The sequence below is a fragment of the Staurois parvus genome, unplaced genomic scaffold (assembly GCF_062004578.1).
Source record: "Staurois parvus isolate SC_StPar_1 unplaced genomic scaffold, SC_StPar_1.0 ptg000151l, whole genome shotgun sequence".
Lineage (NCBI taxonomy): Eukaryota > Metazoa > Chordata > Amphibia > Anura > Ranidae > Staurois > Staurois parvus.
Genome location: NW_028317947.1, coordinates 7,369,346 through 7,383,566, shown reverse-complemented (window position 1 = coordinate 7,383,566; position 14,221 = coordinate 7,369,346). Strand labels below are relative to the sequence as shown.

Sequence of the window (14,221 nt, the reverse complement as noted above, 5' to 3'; positions counted from 1 at the left end):
GCATAGTTTGCTGTGGCTCTTCTTTCCCCTCTGGGTGCCCCCAAACATATTCAAGCCATCAGAAGTCAGCGAGATAAACTATTCTACAGTATAATTTTAGAGAACTGATCCCCCCCCTTCCTGGGAAATAAAATATCTACGTCCCTGCTGCATGAATACATAGTAGCTAATGTGATTGTATTGACAGCTGGTGTTGTGTGAGACCTGCCGGCATAGTACTGGCCTCTAGATTTTTAAAGCTGGCTCCTAGTTCCGGCTCAGATTTGCCCAGGCCTGGTGTACAGTAATCGCCAAGACAAGCAAAGGCTGGAGCTGGCCACACAAGGCACATGCTGATATACTCTACAATCTTCTTAAAATTCAAAACTTTACATGATATAAAACTGAACAAATTGTTTTAGCTACTATATACATGTAAGTCTATAAAAGTCTGTACAACTGGATTTAACACGAGTGCCCAGCCTGACAATAACGTGATGGAGCTTGCACCATCAAAAATACGTCAGAAATGGCAGCCACTATATGTCTATCCCTTTAAGCGTAGTTGTACCTTAGCACTGGCCTATTTTGACATCTAACTGACCACAAAAGACGATAAGGTTGGTTTATGAAAACTGGAGTAAAATTGAGCCATTTTCCTTGGCGTGTAAACAGCGTTCGCCTTCTAAATAAAACAAGAGTTCTGACTGGCTGCTGTAAACCACAAGTACACATTTGCTCCAGTTTTTATTTAAAGTGCAAAAGCCCAAAAAGACTTTCAATTTCAGACACACCTGAGTGATCAAAAATAATACAACACAAAATATGGCACCTAAACATCAGTTGAACTATAGGGGCTACTCATTTAAGCAGCGAGAACAATGCACTGACGGTGGTAATCAGCTGACTGAGATCTGACTGGTAGTCGTGATTCTGCACACTGCTTTTCAGGGCTGACTTGCTAAAATATGTGCGCTGTGTTGCTAAGCATGGTTTACTTTTTCTTTTTTAAGTAAAACTTTATTAAAGAGCCACTAAATGACATTACATACAAGTCTATGCACTGCAGATGTGAGGTGACATGTCTTGCTGTGCACTGCGTACAAATACAAACATGCTCAGTGCAGCGTTATGATGTGAACATGACACATAGAAAACTATTGTTTTCTATGTGTTCTGCATTAAGCCTGTGTTGATCTATGCAGCCCAGCTGATATGGTGTGAATGAGCCCTAAAGGCTTATGCACGAGCAGACAAATGCCACCACCAGTCTGCCTGCACAACCCATAAATGGGCACCTCTGTATGCATTTTATATAAATCTGACCCATTCTTTCTCCTGCAATGTTTCCCGTTCACTGCCAAGAAGGCATAGCCCCAATATGTCATCTACCACCCACCAGCTGCCATACTGGCTCCCACTAAAAGCATACATTACTGTAGAAAGGCACTATGGAAGTATTCAGCATAGGAGAAACTGGGCACTTTGTTTTACCGCCCATGGAAGATTTATAAAGTGGGAATAATGTCCTTTTAGGTCCAGCTTTATGTTAAACTAATGTGAAAATATATGAGATCCAAATGTGCTATACAGGAAATAAAAAGCTACGCTGTTATATAAATAATATATGTAACATTACAAAAATTTCCGAACATGAAATGCTAGTAATGCTCTAGCTTATTATATGCTGGAAAAGCGAACATAATACAATAAAAGGAAAAAAGTGATTTCAGATTCATATTTAGAGCAAAAAGTACAAAGCCGGGTCAACAGAAAATGCTTACTGATGAATACTTTAGCTATAATAACTCTTGGGTATAAACCCTACAGTTCAACTACATATAAACCCTAACTGGAAGACCATTCCTTTGCTCAAGAGCACTGGTCTCAAAACTGTGGTCCGGGGCCACATGTGGTATTTTGCTGGCCAATATCCAGCCCTTGGGGTGCTATTCCTCCTATTGACAGCAACAGTGGGGCATAATTACTGCCACTGACACCATTGATTGGGCACTATTCCTTCTGATACCAACAATGGGGCACTATTCCTACCACTAAAGAACAATGATGACACATTTTTTACTCCCATTGAAGCCTGGGCATTTTCTACTCACACTGACCACAGTACGTCCCCCCCCCCCCCCCCCCCCAAGTCTGAAGGACAGACTGGCACATTGATTAGAAAGTTTGGAGACATTGCTCCACCGCAGTGGTTGACAACTAAAGGGTGCCTCAAATGTGGCCCCAGACATCACTAAAGGAGCAGACATAATGTTCAATATATGCAATGCCTGAAAGGACTGTCAGAAAGTACCTTTTTGGCTGGGGATATGCTGCAGAAGACAATAAAAAACTGGGAATACAGTACATGAGATTAGTAGGTATCAATGATATTACTCTAATCAATGTTCCCACTACAGATTGCTGAGGTTCAAGGGTCGCACATCATATAGCATAGGGCCACATGCAACCCTCGGGCCCTAGGTTGGGTACTAGGGCCCAAGAGCTTCCTGAGGGTCACATTGCGCACAGGCACTTGTAGTCATCGTCAAGCCACGTGTGACAGATAAGTTTGTCACCTTATCTAGGAGAAAGCAATGACATTGGCAACCCATTCAAATTTTACTGATCGGACAATAACCCTAGTGACAACGTAGGAGCACAACTGGGAGATGTACAAAGTGTTCTCATCCTATAAAAGGAAATGCCTGAACAAGGACCTTCATGTCAGGATCACCAGACATTCTTTTAATTAAAGCCGCAAATTAACATGGTTAAGCTTTTATGTGATTTTAATGATTGAGTACATTTTGTCTACAGTAAAGGGGGTTAAAACCTGTGTCAGTTTTTTTTACATTTACTGTATCCCATTGGGGCGATTCTCCTTCACTTCCTGTCCCATAGCCAAAACAAGAAGTGAGAGGAAATAACTCCAAAGTGAGGGAATCCCCAGTTGTCACCAGCACTGGTTTTCTCATTGGAAGACTTCCCCTCTATTCCTGTGCTGATGACAATCCAGAATATGGGATTGAGGAAATCTCCCAGACAAGGACACAGACATTAATAAAAACCTGCCAGATGTTCTAATCCCTTGCCACACTGTCCAAAACTAAAGAAAAAAATGTTTGGTTTTAGTTATACAAATATATATATATATATATATATATATATATAAAAAAGGGCCAATGCCTGACTTTTTAATCAGTTTTTGGAGTGTACCCCATGCAATACGGCTGCTCTACTCCAGTCAATTCTTTTTTTCTTTTTTTTTAGTTTTGATTAGCGTGTAGAAGAGTTACAACCCCTGTCAAAGTTTATATTTCTCTCACTACCCTCACTGAGAAAAATAACCCTTACTTCCTGTCCAATGAATAATTGTCTCCAGGACAGGGAGTTAAAGTATAACTGAAGGCAAAGCAATTTATTAGTTTTAGATGGAGTTGAAAGGGATTAGAATACTTGTCAGGTTTGTATTGCTGTCTGTGCACCGGGGGGGGGGGGGGGGGGGGAGGGAGATATTTATTTGTCCTGGTGATTATTAGCACCAAAAGTGAAAAGAATTTCCTAAAATCTGAGTTGTCACCAGAACAGGAATAGAAAAAAAATCTTCCAATAGGGACACTAGTTCTGGTGAATACCAGGAATTCCCTTTCACTTCCTGTTGTAGCTGTAGGACAGGAATTGAAGGAAAATCTCCCCAAATGGCCACAGATGACAAAAAAATCTGGCACGGTATATAACTCGGCCCTTACTCTCAAAAATGGGGAAAAAAAGGCTTTGCCTTCAATTCCACATTAAGGGAAATCTCCCAACTTTCCCAGAGAATATAATTAACTATCAAATATACTATTGCTTTAAGAAGATTTTCTATTACCTGTCTGATCACTGGGATAGGAATTGATGGGAAATTTCTCAAACAAGGAGACTATTTTGGCTTGAGTTACACTTTAACCCTGGAACTATTTCCCTAGGACACAGGTCTCCAAACTTTCCAGCAGGTCAAAAAAAAATGTTTTATAAAATACCAATTTAAATCAATTCATGCATTTTATTTGCTTGTTTTTTATAATCGGCATGATAAAATTTAGAAAAAAAAAAAGCTTTAGTAAAACAAAAGCAAAGAAATTTAAAATAAACTTAAACCCATCACTTACATCAGAGTCCCCAGCAGAGCCCCCCCTATATCAGAGCCCCATTACATGAGAGCCCCCAGCAGAGCCCCCTTATATCAGAGTTCCCAGCAGAGCCCCTTACATTAGAGTTCCTAGCACAGCCCCTTTACATCAGGGCCTCCATCAAAGTCTCCTCTTACAGAGGACATAAAATCCTGCAGAAGGCCTGATTTGGCCCGTGGGCCAACGTTTAGAACTAGGGAGTCCCAGAAGACATGTGCATACACGTGTTTACCAGTGCATATGTTACACACATTATAAAAGCATAGCAACCACTGTTTACAGTTGTTGCCATTTTTTTTTAATGACTCGCATGCGCTTTAACATCCAGAATCTGCCAGCCATGCAGCCGTATGTGTGCTCACTGCATCAATGAATCCAACATGCCGAAATTCATGAGATGATCTGTTGTGATATGATGTGATCAAATCCTCCCTCCTGCATATATGAACTCTATTGGACCTTGTGTGTGCTAAACACCTGCCCCATCCAACACACATGTAATATGACACTGACAGGGCTGCATGAAGGAAACTGCATTTTTTTACATCTGGCTGGCAACATTGGGTGTTGCTCAGAGCAACCAAGTTCCTTATTAAAAGGAAATCCAAATAATCTAAATACATTTTAATTTCCTCCTTTGCATTTTTTATATAATGCAACACATTAAAATAATACAAAAAAGCAAATTAAACTAGAAACAGCTATCTAAATTATTAAAAACTTTGTTGCAGATTCTTACCTTTTGTTATTCTCAAGAAATAGCTATTTGTTTATCTGTGTTCATGTGCAAAATGTGAATGTGAATGGAAGTGATTTTATAATTAGCAATGACCTGCTGAACTTGCAGAGCTATTATGAGGGAAGTGGCAGGGTCTGCATCCCTTTGGAAGTATCCCACCAAAAATTACATTTTTTTGTTGCAGAACCACTTCCGTGGGAATGCGACCCCCCCCCATCCCTCCCCTTTCTAATGGGTATGTTTGAAGTTTTTAAAAGGGTGGGTTTGTCACGTGTGGGGAAAATTTGGTGTTGGCCCCTTTAAATTATGCTAAGCAGAATTACAGGGATCCAATCGGGAGTCACGGAAGTTTCTGGAGCATTGTCGGACAGGATATAAGGAGCGCCTTGATCATCTGGGATCAGTAGCCAGCCTGCAAGCAGGAGAGCACCCCCACCCCCGTTGTTGCGCACACTTTGTGTTGTGCTGTTACCCTGGAGGGGTGACGTTTCAGCGTTAGATGTTGTATGTGATAGCTCAAGTTCTACTGACTGAGCCAGAAGAGGGTGATCTATTATATTTGCATGTTGAATCTCATTAACAGTTATTGATGTATGTACATGGTTTATTGTGTAACACCAATAAAGTGCCGAGGCCGTTTTCTCGCCACGATCCTCTTAATTGTTTCTTTTCTTTAATTGGTCGTATTTGGGGAATGTTCTGGTTGTGGGGGGGTGTGGTCTGCAATCCCATGCCTCCAGGTTGCCATATTGAATTGCATTTTCCAGAAAATTACAGGTTTGCAGATTGAAAAGATAGGTAATTTTAATAACATTCAATTACAATATGACTTGTGTAGCAAGGTAAACAGTAAACAGGTGCTCTATCCTGTGCAACGTGCAGTGCTGTTTGAACTACGTGCAGGCAGCCCATAGACAGCAAATGGATATGATCGGCTATACAGACTCAGTTTAACAGCTACGCAGGGATGGGAGCAAGGACCTGTACGTAGACTCTGCGTCCGGTCTGCGTGAGGTAGAGATCTTCGATTGTAAGCTCCTTGACAACAGGGACTAATGTGAATGTAGAGTATGTAAAGCGCTGTGTACATTTTTTTACGCTATCTAAAATATCTGTAATAAATAAAGAAAATACCGGCACTTTCATAACTACTAAACTGTCTTTTGAACTGTATAGAAATGTATAAATAATGACTTCCTAATGAGTTGCAAACATCTGAAATAAGGAAATATAATCTGAGATCTGAAGGGTGTTCACATACAAGTTTCAGTCTCATATTCTCATTTTTGTGTTAGGCAGTAACAGGTGAGGGGCTTGTCCATCACAAAAAACATCTAAGATCTGTTCCTTAAAAGCAAACCTCTTCGTCCCACACGAGACACCCTCCACCTCACCCCGTTAAAAGAATTGAAGCTTTTCCAGCCAGACGATGCGGCCAACACAAAATCAGTACCACACATGTGCTCAGAGTGTTAACACAAAGACTGTCATACATGGCTAAAATTCTCAGCCGTCAATCCGGCACGCTTAGGGCCTATGAAGGCCTCTCTGCCTCAGACATACAGGATTCTCCCTGCCTCTCATAAACAAACATGATCCCTCGGTGTTACACAAACAGACAGCCACCCTCCTGTCAGCATTAGGCACACAAAGGTCTCGGTGAGCCTGTCACACACTTTTTTGACCTATCACGTCGTCACACAACTAGGATTTCGCAGGCTGCATCGGGTTTCTGCAACTGAGCACTTTTGGCACTTTTTGCGGCAAAAAAGAAAAGAGAACAGACAAAGTAAAAAATAAGCATTTAAATAATTCCACGGACAGCGAAGACCTCTGTATCAGTGAGTCAGCCACTGTCACACGCACGCACAATTTCCTCAGACTAGCGATGTCAAACATTGCGAGCTGTTGTTTCCGCTTCAGTTTTTGGGACGCCCTGAGACCTCGCCGCACTTTCTCTCCAAGCCAAAAACCTCCACACCCCCTTTCTCTGAACACAACACACAAATCATGACAGATGTCTGCGTGACAGAGTGCCAACACCACTTCAAAGGCCACCTGCGGGACACATTAACACGCGGGGGCCAAAAAATAAAAAGCAAAAAAAAAATAAAGATGGCCACGCTATAAACATTACCGACATGCAGGACGGCAAACAAAGAAAAGCGACATATATAAGCCTATGCATATATGCCAGCATGCACAGCGATGGAAAGGCTGCAGCATGCGGGCTGCATAGCTATTCAGCGGCAACAAAATCTACTCAATATAAGCTTGGCAATCACATTGCCAACACAAAACGCCATGTCATATATGTAAAAGTAACTATATATAGTCAAATTAAACCAAGCTGTCCTTCCATATAACAATTATCTGTAATGGAACTTAGATCTGACTTCTCCAGAACATACATTGTACATATAACCTGATATAAGGCTAGGTTCACATCTGTGCATCTACATTTTTATGCTTTATCATTGAACATTTTCCATACGTTTTTCTTGCATTGCTCATGCATTTTGCACGCACTCCGATTAAAATCTATGGGGCCAAAAATGCACCTAAAGAAGTGCTTGCACCTCTTTCCAATTCACACAGAAGCATGTTATATGTATAGTTGTGAACGGACCCCACAAACAATAATCAGATTCCTCCTGTTGTGCACGGTCACATGATGGGCGAAGAGCGACTAATTGCACAGGTGGGCACGAGAACTAAAAAAAGCCTCAATTTCTATAGCTGATTCTGAGCTGATATTTATAAAATGGACAAATGCAAAAAGATATATGCTGGTTCATAAAAATATCAATAGGTAACCAATATGATAATATAGTAATCATAAGAAACCTATATAATAATATATGTTATATGTAAGAATAGGAAACCTATATAATAGTATATAATGTGATATATAATAATACACAACCTATATAATAATATAGAATATGATATATAATAATACACAACCTATATAATAATATAGAATATGATATATAATAATACACAACCTATATAATAATATAGAATATGATATATAATAATACACAACCTATATAATAATATGATATAGAACAATACATAACCTATATAATAATTTATGTCATACTATATTAATATGTAACATATATAATCATCTTTTATATGTAATAATAAATGTAAAAAAATATCTTTTACCACACATATTACAATCTGATTGTACAATCTTCTTTCAATCTACCAACAAGTATGTAGTGATCCTGCCGGATTGCATACAAAATGACTGGGTAAATTTGGCAGTTACCGTACATAGTTTTGGTAGATCTAAAGTTGACTGTACAGAGATTGCATGGTCCTATTGTAACGTGTATGGTGGGCTTTAGACATAATGACATATATGGATAAGATATGCCACCAGTAAACGAACAAGTGTATTTCAAAGAGCATCACTTTTATTGCTTGGTCACTTAAATAGCCAACATTCCAGGACCGAAATGATATGCAGGGCATGACACGGTTAAATCTGATTTGCAAACAGTGCTGGGAATAGTGTCAAGGGTGTCACTGATGTTAAAGAGTCCGCCACACGCGGCTGAAAGGCCAACCACTGGCACGAAGGCCCAGAAGCTTGCAGGAGAGTAACTAAGGCACCATATGGTGCTCCCTATAAAAAAAAAAAAAAATGGGATCCGCGAGGAGGCGCAATCCCTTGCACCCTAGTTAGCCCTTAAAGCACTCTGACATGACAGGTCTATTAGGACAGCAGCCAACGCTGACGGAAAGTGTCCATCATAACATAAAAACGCTTTTGGGTTGTTGTTGCCAGATGATCGGATTCGGAAAACGCCCCCCTTTTTTTTCTCTTTCATCAGCCTTTACGATCCTTTCCACGTATACTAAAGACTCGACGAGAAGTTCGATAATGCTAAAAACGGCATCAGCCGAGGCAGTGGAAAAGTGTACGGAAACCGTAGCTGCTTTTATATTATTGTCTAGAGTGCAGGCGGCTGGGAAGAGGTTAAATCTGCAGGGATCCCACCGCTTTCCTTCGTAGCGCTTTGCCCCAAGTCTGGAGTGCCTTATTGCAAGTCAAGGGGGAGAGGAGGACACGGCCTATGCGCTGTCAGCATTAAGAGGGAGTTAACCACTTCTCCGCCTCGGCTGGAGGCAGCCTTGAACAACCTTGCACAGCTATAACATAGTCAACATACAGACAGAGGCCTTGTGTATGTATAGGCGGCAGCCAGCAGGCAAGCTTTGAACCAGCCAGCCTTGCCTTGTTGACACTCGAAAGGAAATGTTCTATGTAAATAGCATCCGGCAGGACACCCCCTTTAAATATGATCACCCATGCAGCTTTGCATGAATTAGATTTAAAGAAAAATAAAAAGACGGGGAGGGAGGGGGGTCATCCTGATCGGAAGGCGACCCTGCGAAATTTTATAGCAATGCATCCCTTACCTGCAATAGTTATTTAAAAAGGGGGTGGGGATGGTTGATGACCAGGGTTAAGAAGACTGGGGGGGTGCTAAAAATAGGCTGTGGCCCCCCACTTTTTTTTTTTTTATACAGTCCAAGAAGTAAGATCTCACGCCCCTTCCTGTTGGCAGATCAGGGGTTAAGCAGGTAGGACTGTGCGAAGACACGACCTCATTACTGTATTCAGCCTGCTAACAGTCAACTACAGCACAAAGCCACATCCCACCACCGACCCCATGTGCATGGTAACTCACCTCTCTGCAGAACAACGCTGGACCTTTAAATCCCCCTCCGCTCTGATCTCCAGGCCCTGGCTATGCAGTGCAGATCAAGTTTAGGGGGGTGGTGGTGGGGGGGGGGAACCCAGGATACAAAAAAAAAAGAAAGAAAAAGATAAAAATTAACAAGAAAAAAAATAAAGAAGGGTGCAGGCTTGTTATTTCCTCTAGATCTCCCCCAGACCAAGCCCCAGATCTGGAGGGCAAGCCAGCTGATACTTTTAGGGATCCAGATCTCTTATGCTTTAGTTTCTTTTTAAAGGGGGTGGGGGTTTATTTCTGTGTGTCCCTCTCTCTTTCTTCTCTTCCCTCCGTGTGTCAGGAATACAGACAGAGAGGAAAGGGGAAAAAAATCTAGTTATACTCAGCTCCTCCCTCTCTATCTGTGTATCATATCCTTTTAATACAGTAAGGCTACTATGGAGCGCCCCCTGGAGGAATCCTGCTCAATGACAGCCCTTGGTTTTTCTGGCCACTGTCAGGACTGTGAAATGTGTTCTGGATGATCAGGACAAACTTGGCGCCGGTCCTCCCCTCAGCAGACAAGGCTCCTAAAGATGCTGAGAGCCCAAACCTTAACTTAACACTTAACATAGAGCCAGACCCTAACTGGGGCCATTTAGGTTGCTAAATCCCTGTGTATGACAAATAATGTCCATATTATTTCTTACTTTATTTTGGAACAGGGGTCTCCAAACTTTTCAGTACAAGGATCACATCTTATATTTTATGATTATGATAATTGTGGGTCCCCATCAGAGCCCTCCTTACATCATGGTCCACATCAGAGCCCCCCTTACATTGAGGTCCACATCAGAGTCCCTCTTACATCATGGTCCCCATCAAAGCCCCCATAACATCAGGGTCCCCATCAGAGCCCCCCTAACATCAGGGTCCCCTTCAGAGCCCTCCTTACATCAGGGTCCTTTTCAGAGCCCTCCATACATCAGGGTCCCCATCAGAGTCTTCCTTACATCAGGGTCCCCATCAGAACCCTCATTAGTCCCTCCTTACATCAGATTTCCCATTCAGGTCACCCATTACATCAGGATCCCCATTAGAGTCGTCCTTTATATCAGGGGCCCCATCACAGCTCCCACTTACATCAGAGTCCCCATCAGAGCCCCCTTTACATCAAGCCCCTGATCAGAGCCCCCTTACATCAATATCCCCAGCAGAGCCCCCCTTACATCACAGTCCCCATCAGAGCCCCCCTTACATCAGGATCCCTATAAGAGCTGGGATTCACATCTGAGTCCCCCTTATATCAGGGTTCCCATCAGTGCACTGCCCCCTTACATCAGGTGTCCCCATCTAGGCCCCCCTAACATCAGGTGTCCCCAGAGTCCCCCTTACACTGAGGTCCACATCAGAGCCCCTCTTACATAATGGTCCCCATCAGAGCACCCTTTACATCAGGGCTCCCGTGAATCCAACCTTACATCAGGAACCCCCCTTACATTGGGGTCCTCATGAGACCATAGGCAGCCTCTGTTGACCTTACTTCATAATCAGTGTACACCGAAGACACAGCAATGACCCTAGCTTAGTCCGGTGGGCTGGAGTTTGGACACCCTGTTTTAGAAAATAGGTTTATTCACCTTCCTTGGTCTCACGTTCACACTTAGTGCGAGCATAGTGCGGCAATGTGGAGGCTTTTTTCTACGCGTTTGTGAACATGACTCCCATGTTTTTGGCCCTATAGTTTTTTTTAAAGGGGAGCGCTGATAAAAACACACATAAACATGCTTTTTTAAAGTGTTATTCAGGCAATCCTATCAAAGCTATGGGGCAAAAATGTGCGATTCAGCCCTGAAGTTCCTGTGCTTTTTTGAGCTTCATGTGACAAGGAACACAAGACTCAGGTGTGAAGGGCCCTAATGACAATAATGGGATTCTTGAAATCTTGAGCTTTGGAAGTCATGCACCAAAACACTAAGGTGTAAATGGGGACTGAGGGCCCATTTACATTTGTGCAGTGCGTTAATGTGCATTATGTTGGCGTGCTTTGCATTAAGGCTTCAGACAAACTAAAATGTACCAAAAATCAGACATGTCACTCAATTCTTTCTGCAATTACACTGCGATGCACTGCAATGCATATAGCATGTATTGCAGTAACATGCACATTAACACATGCATTCCTGCAATGCATTGATGTAAATCATCCATTATCCTTAATTTCAGTGCTGCTTTCCTCCCTTCTCTTATAGCCACTTCCTGCCTGCATACACTCATTTAAGTAACAGCTGCATGTCATTGTCCAAGGTGGGCTTCCATGGGCTACGTCAGTTGTGGTCAGCTTGAAAATGACAGAAGGCCTCAAGTGCAGCAACTGACACTTTAAGAGGGCCACACAAAAGCAGCATAGCACAAAATGAATGGGCTATAGTGCACCTCAACATCCAATAATTTTGGCCCTGCTGTATTTTTTTGTGTATCGCAATGCACAATGAAGGAGATGGAGTGCAATAACCTCAAACACTGGTGGCACTCTCTTCCTGCATTGGTGGTCGTGGCAGTGAAAGTTAACCCTCCATCCAACTCCTGCATTGGTGGTTATAGCAGTGAAAGGTAACCCCTCTCCTGCATTGGTGATTATGGCACTGAAAGTTAACCCCCATCGCATTGGTGGTTATGGCAGTAAAAGTTAAGACCCCTCCTGCATTGGTGATTATGGCAGTGAAAGTTAACCCCCCACTCCTTCTCACATAGATAGTCAAGGCAGTACAAGTTAACTCCCTTTTTCCCCTACATTGGCAGAGAAAGCAACCCCCACCCCCTTCCTACATTGGTGGTCATGTAGGTGGAAGTTAACTCCCTCATGGTAGTGAAAGATAATCTCCCTCCCTCCACACTGGGGATCATGGCAATGAAATTTAACCCTCTACCCCACTCCTGCATTGATGATCATGGCAGTGAAAGTTAGCCCCCCCACAATGATGGTTAACTTTCCCTACTGTGTTGATGGCCATGGCACTGAAAGTTAACCCCCGTCGCATTGGTGGTCATGGCACTGAAAGTTAACCCCCGTCGCATTGGTGGTCATGGCAGTGAAAGTTAATCTCCACCCCTCCTCCTGCATTGGTGGTCATGGCACTGAAAGCTAACCCTCGTTACATTGCTGATCATGGCAATGAAAGGTAACACCTCCCCACTCCTGCACTGGTGATCATGGCAGTAAAAGTTAACTCCCCCATGGCAGTGGAAATTAACCCCCCCCCCCCCCCCCGCACTGGTAGTCAAGGCAGTGAAAGTTAACTCCCCTCCTGCATTTGCAGAGAAAGTAACCCCCCAACCCCTTCCTGCATTGGTGGTCATGGCAGTGAAAGTTAATCTCCACCCCTCCTCCTGCATTGGTGGTCATGGCACTGAAAGCTAACCCTCGTTACATTGCTGATCATGGCAATGAAAGGTAACAACTCCCCACTCCTGCACTGGTGATCATGGCAGTAAAAGTTAACTCCCCCATGGCAGTGGAAATTAACCCCCCCCCCCCCCCGCACTGGTAGGCAAGGCAGTGAAAGTTAACTCCTCTCCTGCATTTGCAGAGAAAATAACCCCCCAACCTCCTCCTGCATTGGTGGTCATGCAGGTAGTAGTTAACTCCTCCATGGAAGTGAAAGGTAATTGACCTTCCTCCTCCCACCCCACTTCACAATGGTGGTCATGGCCCCCCCCCCCCTTCTCCAGCATTGATGGTCATGGCAGCAGTGAAAGTCAACCCCCCACAACCTCCATCATTGGTGGTCATGGCAATGAAAGTTGCTCCCTCTCTTGTATTGATGATCACAGCATTGATAATGAACTCCCCTAAGGCAGTAAAAGGTAACCCCCCTCGCACTGGTGGTCATGGCAGTGAAAGTTAACCCCCTCCAGCATTGGTGGTCTTGGCAGTCAAAGTTGCTCCCTCTCTTGCATTGATGATCACAGCATTAATAATGAACTCCCCTATGGCAGTAAAAGCTAAACCCCCTCCGCACTGGAGATCATGGCAGTGAAAGTTAACCCCCTCCAGCATTTGTGGTCATGGCAGTGAAAGTTGCTCCCTCTCCTGCATTGATGATCGTAGCAGTGATAATGAACTCCCCTATGGCAGTAAATGTTAACCCCACACTCGCATTGATGGTCTTGACAGTGAAAGTTAACCTTCCCTACTGCGTTGGTGGTCATCTCACTAAAAGGTAAACTCCACCACACTGGTGGTCATGGCAGTGAAAGTTAACCCCCCACCCAACTCCTGCATTGGTGGCTATAGCAGTGAAAGGTAACCCCTCTCCTGCATTAGTGATCATGGCAGTGAATGTTAACACCCATCCACCCACCCACTCCTGCATTGGTGGCCATGGCAGTTAAAGTTACCCTCTCTCCTGCATTGGTGATCATGGCACAGAAGGTTAACCCTTGCTGCATTGGTGGTCATGGCAGTGAAAGTTAACAAACCCCCCCCCCCCCCTCCTGCACTGGTGATCATGGCAGTAAAAGTTAACTTCCCATGGCAGTGGAAGTTTACCCCCCCCCCCCATTGCTGGTCAAGGCAGTGAAAGTTAACTCTCATCCTGCATTGGCAGAAAAAGTAACCCCCAAACCCCTTC

At 43.4% G+C, this 14,221-nt stretch overlaps 1 protein-coding gene across 2 annotated transcripts in view; it reads right to left on the bottom strand.

The window, feature by feature from the left end:
- Positions 1-9,944, bottom strand: part of THRA (thyroid hormone receptor alpha) — a 283,605-nt gene extending 273,661 nt beyond the window's left edge. For both annotated transcript variants that reach the window (XM_089674381.1, XM_089674382.1), the window contains exon 1: positions 9,603-9,944. The gene's annotated coding sequence lies outside the window, so the exon portion shown is untranslated. The remainder of the gene's footprint in view (positions 1-9,602) is intronic.
- Positions 9,945-14,221: the final 4,277 nt, after the last annotated feature.